Below are 6,224 nucleotides of genomic sequence, written 5' to 3'. Positions count from 1 at the left end.
CCACAGTCGGTGTCTGGCAGCTCTTTCCTGGGAAAAATCCTCTGCCGCACAGGAAGTGATGCGTTTTACATTTCCTGGTTTGTTTGTAATAAACAGAAGAAGAAGAAGAACTGGGTAGTTAGCATGAGCAGTGATAGCCGCCATGACTGAACAGACAGCGAGAAGAGAAACTCAAACTGCATCAACAGGAAATCCAAGCTCCGCCCACACTGTTTGATTGACAGGTGATCTGTGGGAAGAGCAGTGCAGAATCACCACAGCGTTTACCTCTTTAAACATTACTCAACCTAATATATTTTGTGTTCCTCTATTTATTGTAGGGAAATAGTGTTTTCTGTAGTTTTGTCCATGGTGATTTACTGTGTATGTTGAATGAGCGGGGCTGTTAAACCTGTTCAAAACCCCAATTTTATGATTTCAAAAATATGGTACATGCACATCAATGAGGAGACAAGCATTCTTTTCTTTACGACTTTTTGTAGATGTTTTTTTTTTTAACCAATATCTACAACATAAATATCCATAAAACAGCAAAACACAATCAAAAACCAGAGGGTAAATGATTAAATATGCAGCTGTAGAATGTGGATGGTTCTCCTTATAATTAAATTCACAAAAACAATCTGAAAAATCCTAAAATATTTTTCCTTTGAATGACGGCACACAGACACCAGGTTGGAAAACAAGAAAAACTAAAACTTGCAATAAAGTTTTATTGAAACTCTGTCCTGAATCGGAACACGTGCAACATTTGAAACACAGAAACAACATGGCGTCACGCCGCCTTGTATTTACACGTGTGTGTGTGAGTGTGTGTGTGTGAGTGTGTGTGTGTGAGAGTGCAGGACAGTCATACAAACAGCCGCTCTGTAAAAGTCCACGCCGTTACCATAGAAACACACCCCCACACCACAAACCGTCGTCACGGTAACCGAGCGGTCAGCACGGCTACAGACGCTTCGCATCGTCTCTCTCGCTCGCTCTGGAAGGTTCTGAAAAAGTTTGCTTTGTTTTCCCATGATTCCCCTCTGCTGTCGCCGAGCCTCTCCGGCATCTTCAGTGCCGACATTTAGCAAACACGCACGTCCGAAAACAAATTAAAGCTAAAAAGCGGGCTGTATGTTAGTTCTCTTTGTTTTTTTATGTTATTTGTCTCTAAATTTTCTTAAGTAGAAGCACGATTTATCAACTCCTCCTGTCTCGTCACAACGAAGCCGGACAGCAAAGAGGACAGAGGAGAGGAGACGGAGAGAGAGAAGGCAAGGAGGAAGAAAAAAAGAGGATGAGAACAAGAAAGCAACAGTCGAAGAGAGGAGGAGAAGGCAGTGAGAGTCAAAAAGAAAAGAGGAGTTGACCAAAAAGTCCAAGATAAAAGACAAGAGGAAAACGAGAGAAGAGGAAACTTGAGAAAGGAGATTTCTTGGTTTCTACGCATGCAGTTCAAAATTCAAGACTTTTTTCCAGACTTTTAACGGTTTGTCTGGATTTTGGTCGGTGTTCAACATGACCGTCAACGAGACCAGATCACTTTATAGCTGAAGACGATATCACAATATATGAAAAGGCAGTGGGTCGACAACTACGTCCGATCTGTAGTTTCATCTGGATCGAGACAAAACAAACGTTTCTCCAGACACTTTGTGCAATTCTCAAACTTTCAAAAACCCGGAAACGATCAAATTCACTTTCCGTACCTTTCCGGACCTGCATGGGAACCCTGCGGTCAGACGAGACAGTGGAAAAGTAGAGTAGAAGAGAGAACAAAAGGAGAGTAGAAAAGAGAAAGGAGGGAAGAAAAGAGCAGGAGAAGAAGGTAGAAAAGAGAAGAGGAAAAAGGGAAATTTAAGAGAAGGGAAAAGAGAAGAGGAACATCCCAAAGAGAACAGAGAGAATAGAAGAAAGACAGTAGAAGAGTTGAAGAAGAGTAGAAGAAAAGAGAGTAGAAGAGGAAAATCAATGAGTAGAATAGGAAAGTAGTAAACAGACGAATAGAGAAGAGGAGAAAGACGAGAAGACAAGCGGACTTTTCCAGAACCTTCCAGAGAAACATAATTAAAGTGCATCATCACGGGAGGCTGGGCGACCAATCAGAACACAGCATTGGGGGGGGGGACAGGGAGGGCAAAGAAGAACCAATCAGACGTCATTACTGGCAGCGACACGCCGGTCCCGCTCGCTGCCGCCAGGTTCGAATCATTTTATCAGGAATTTACAAAAAACGGGTTTATTCTCAAAATGACAGCCATGAATGTTTTTCCAAAGTTATTCTGTGTTGTTGTTTGGTTTCGTGGCCTGAAGCTGCGTTCACACTGTGAGATCATCAAGTCACGGAGACTCTCATTGGATGCTCAACAAGCTCAAACCTTTCGGGTCGTCAACAGCCAATCAGATTTCTGCGCTTCCTCATTTCCCTACTGATGCGATTTGGTTTAGTGGGCAACAGTTCGAAATGGAGCAGTTGATTCCAGCCATTCAAACTCTCTTCAACTTTTATTTTGAAAGACAGGAATAAACGTGTCAAAAACAAAGCTTGGAGAACGGCTGATCCGTCGTTGGAGGCGAGTTTTGTTTTCTTTATTTGAATCCGTTAACTCAAAACTCTGTAGCTGTAGACCGCTACACAGATCCAATCGGAGCCTCTGGCCCCGCCCACAATCTGTCAGAACAGAGCGACACATCGACCAAGTTCCTCCCAGTGTGAACGCTGTCAGGGTCAAAACACTTGTTCTGCCTATTAAGAGCCACCGACACCTGCAGCTTAAGTAAAAATCACCAAAACTGGACTGCATTTTTAATCGATGGTCAATTTGAGAATAAGCCCGTTTGAGCATTTGTGCCTCTTTGAACTATAAACTGACCACCAACAAAATCCATGGAGAACATGGGAAGTGGGAGTTCCTAGTTTCAGTTTGGGAGCGACATCAAAAGACTTTTTATTTTTAGAATTAAGGCAAGACTTGACCTCAATTCTAACATATTTTTTTTAATCGACGGCCACATCAGGCGAACACGTTTCAGCATAAGCCTTCATCACAGCAGAGATAAAATAAAGAGTGTTAAATAAAGTGTGTCTGTTCCTGTGATTTTCATGGAGTTTTTTTAGAGGTCCTAATTTCAGGTTTGTACGAGTTGAGAGGCAGTGATTAGGAGATAAGAGCAAAACTCTGTACATTTTCAAACTGGAGGGTAACTATTTTCCCATCATACCGTCATCAGACCTACTTGCGTGTCTTACCGCGGTTCTCCGGGCTCAACGGGCCAATTGGCAAGATTTTGGTCAGAAGCGATCAGTATGATGGACAATAGATGGGAAAATAGGGTCCAGGTCAGAAATGTCCGGAGTCCTGCTTCAACGGCGTTTAAAGGCGGACCAGCATGCCTCAGCAGCCTCAGTCTCTACTAGTAGAACAGGAGAAATGGATTCAGAGCAGGGCCGAGTTCAATTCACTGTCATTTCTGTGGCAGCAGCCAAAAGGTTAAAGAAGGAACGACACAGGTAGAGATCAGTCTGTATGGAAAAAGCAACTGAATAATGAGCTCGACCTTCCCTCTACAGCTGCTTAACCCCTGCTGCTCAGTGGCCACCAGCAGGAGACTGTGGTTGTACTGGTCAGCTCCCAGTATGGGTGTGTGTAACTGTGTGAGTGTGAAGCATGAGGAGGGCCGAAAAAGAGCCTGGAGCTCAGAAGACCCAGATCCTGGTAAAATAAAGCTTAACAAACTGAGTGACAGTGAGTTTCATTTAAAAATTTAAACACTGAAAAACCTTGCCACAAGAAGGCAGTCAAATCTAACTTCTTCATAAATATACAAATGAGCTCTGTCCCATGTGAGAATGAACTAGTGTTTATTAAATACTTGATTGAACTGAGAGTGAATTGGCCCCAAGCCCTGGTGCTGAGGTGAGGAGAGAGGAAGAAAGGAGCCTAGGAAACAAAGTAGGAAGGATCTCAAAACATAAAGAAAGCGTACAGGTTCTGTTCAGTATGACAGAAGTGAGTCTGTCAAACTGGTAGACCTGGGTACCGCTGGGAACACCAGCACCAGAACCGGCTCTGATACTCCAGATTTGGTACCGATGCTGAATACGACAATTCCCTCGTCCTGTACTTTTCAAACCAAAGCAGAAAAGCATCTATACATACAGTTAAATCCCAAAATAAAGGCAACACTTGAGTCAATGAGGGACATTATTGATAGCAGATGTGGTGGCTAAGACAACGAAGTCCCATCATGTGCCGTATTAAGACACAATATGTTGCTTTTCCTTTATTTTGGTGGTTACCTGCTTCCTTAAAGAGTAACTAAACCCCCAAACCCAAATCTTTGGTGAAGCCCGACACCTAATGGTGAAAAGTAGGGTACTGAACTGGCCATCTGCTATTGGCTGGTCTCTGTGCCCTGTGATGAGTACAACAGGTGGTGACATCACCTGGCACAAAGACTAGCCAATAGGAGACGGCCAGTTCAGTACCCTACTTTTCACCATTAGGTGTCAGGCTTGGGTTTGGGGTTCAGTTACTCCTTAAATAAAAATCACACTACGCCTAATTGATTTCACCATTTACAAAATCCCAAACACGAGAAGAGTGTAGAGGCTTCTTGATACCTTCTGTTGCCTTAAAATAGACATCAGTACCAAAAATCAGCATTGTATCGAGTAGTACTGACACTCGATACCCAGGTCTACGCACCGGCTCGATTCGCTCGGTTTCAAATTCCATCAACAATCAGATCCTGGACATTTACAGAACGTGAGAATAATTTATTTGGTTCCTACTCTATTTCCTAGTTTCAGGTTTGTATCTCTGAGGTCCTTGGGCATGTATGTACAATTACACAAATAAATCAACACGTATTCTGCCTGATCAGTCATCAATCACATTGATAATGGCCAGGCCATGCTCTATTGGGGGGGTGGGTGGGGGGGTGTCGGTCGTTTCTGCTGGGCGTCTCGTTACAAAAATAAACGTCTCCTCTGGTATCAAAATAGACGACAATCTTTATCGCTCTCAGTCTCAGGAAGCTCACAGCACCGACGACACCAGGACACGACCAGAGCCCGAGTCTGCGCAGGAGTTTGGCAAACCGACAGTAAAGCCATTCGGCGTGGTGAAATCAGTGGAATACACACTTTGTATTTACATTTTAGGCATTGAGCCGACGCGCCGACCCAAGAGTGAATTACAGCGACGAAAGCAGGTAAGGATTCAGCGTCTCGCTCAAGGGAAACTTCAACAGGACGCGCCCGAACTCTGTCCGTCTCTGTGTGTTTGTATTTCTGCGGTTCGGTAACTCGGGTATGGTTTTCGTCTTCCGGACTCGCTTGGTGTTCTTCCGACTCCGGTACGAACCGCGGCTCTGGAAACGACGGGCTGCGACAAACGGACTCTCGGATCGGTCTCTTCCTGCTCCCAGTTTAAAAACTTAGTACTAAAGGTTTGCTAAATGTCAGAAAAAGGACCCCGACAGCATGTGAAAAACACCAACACTTGATTGTCAGATGAGGGTGGGGGGCTGTCCACATTAATGCCTGTCCAAAAAACAAAAAAAGGCAGCATCATAACCATGGCAACGGACAAGTGTGGTCAGGCAGACAGACGGACGGACGGACAGACGGACGGAAAAGAACAAAACAAGGCAGCGCTGTGGACAGGGTTCCTATTTCAACAAGGGCCTGTCACGGAAAGTTTGGTTACCGCCGGTTACAAGGGACCGGCCGCCATGTTGGAGGACTGATGACATGAGTTAAGAAGAAAAAAACAGGTAATTTTCATAGAGTTGTTGGTCATCCTCCAACACGGCCGCGTTTTTTCTCGTACACATCGGTGTCCAAACAATCCTTGACAGCCCTATTTTAAAATTCCCAACTTTTCGAGACTCTACACATTGCAGATTTGTCTCTGATTATTTTTACACCTTCTCTTACCTACTTTATACACTTGTTTTAATGTTTTTTAAGGCATTTACAGTGAGCGAGCAGGCGTTCACTGTCTGTTTGCCCTGGGACGGCTCAAACCGGCACGCCACTACACCGCTAGCACTGTGGTTGTAGTGAATTTCAAAATTTTACCAAACTGCCTCGTAATTTCTGACTTTCCACGTCAATCAGGAGGACATAGGAACCCTGTTTTGAACCACACCAAAAGACAGATGAGCAGAGAGTCCAAAGGAATACTGTCAGAGTATCGTAGCGATAAAGGAGCCTAGAGTTACACAGACAG

Source organism: Centroberyx gerrardi, chromosome 23, assembly GCF_048128805.1.
Source record: "Centroberyx gerrardi isolate f3 chromosome 23, fCenGer3.hap1.cur.20231027, whole genome shotgun sequence".
Classification (NCBI taxonomy): domain Eukaryota; kingdom Metazoa; phylum Chordata; class Actinopteri; order Beryciformes; family Berycidae; genus Centroberyx; species Centroberyx gerrardi.
Note: the sequence above shows the minus strand (reverse complement) of the source record.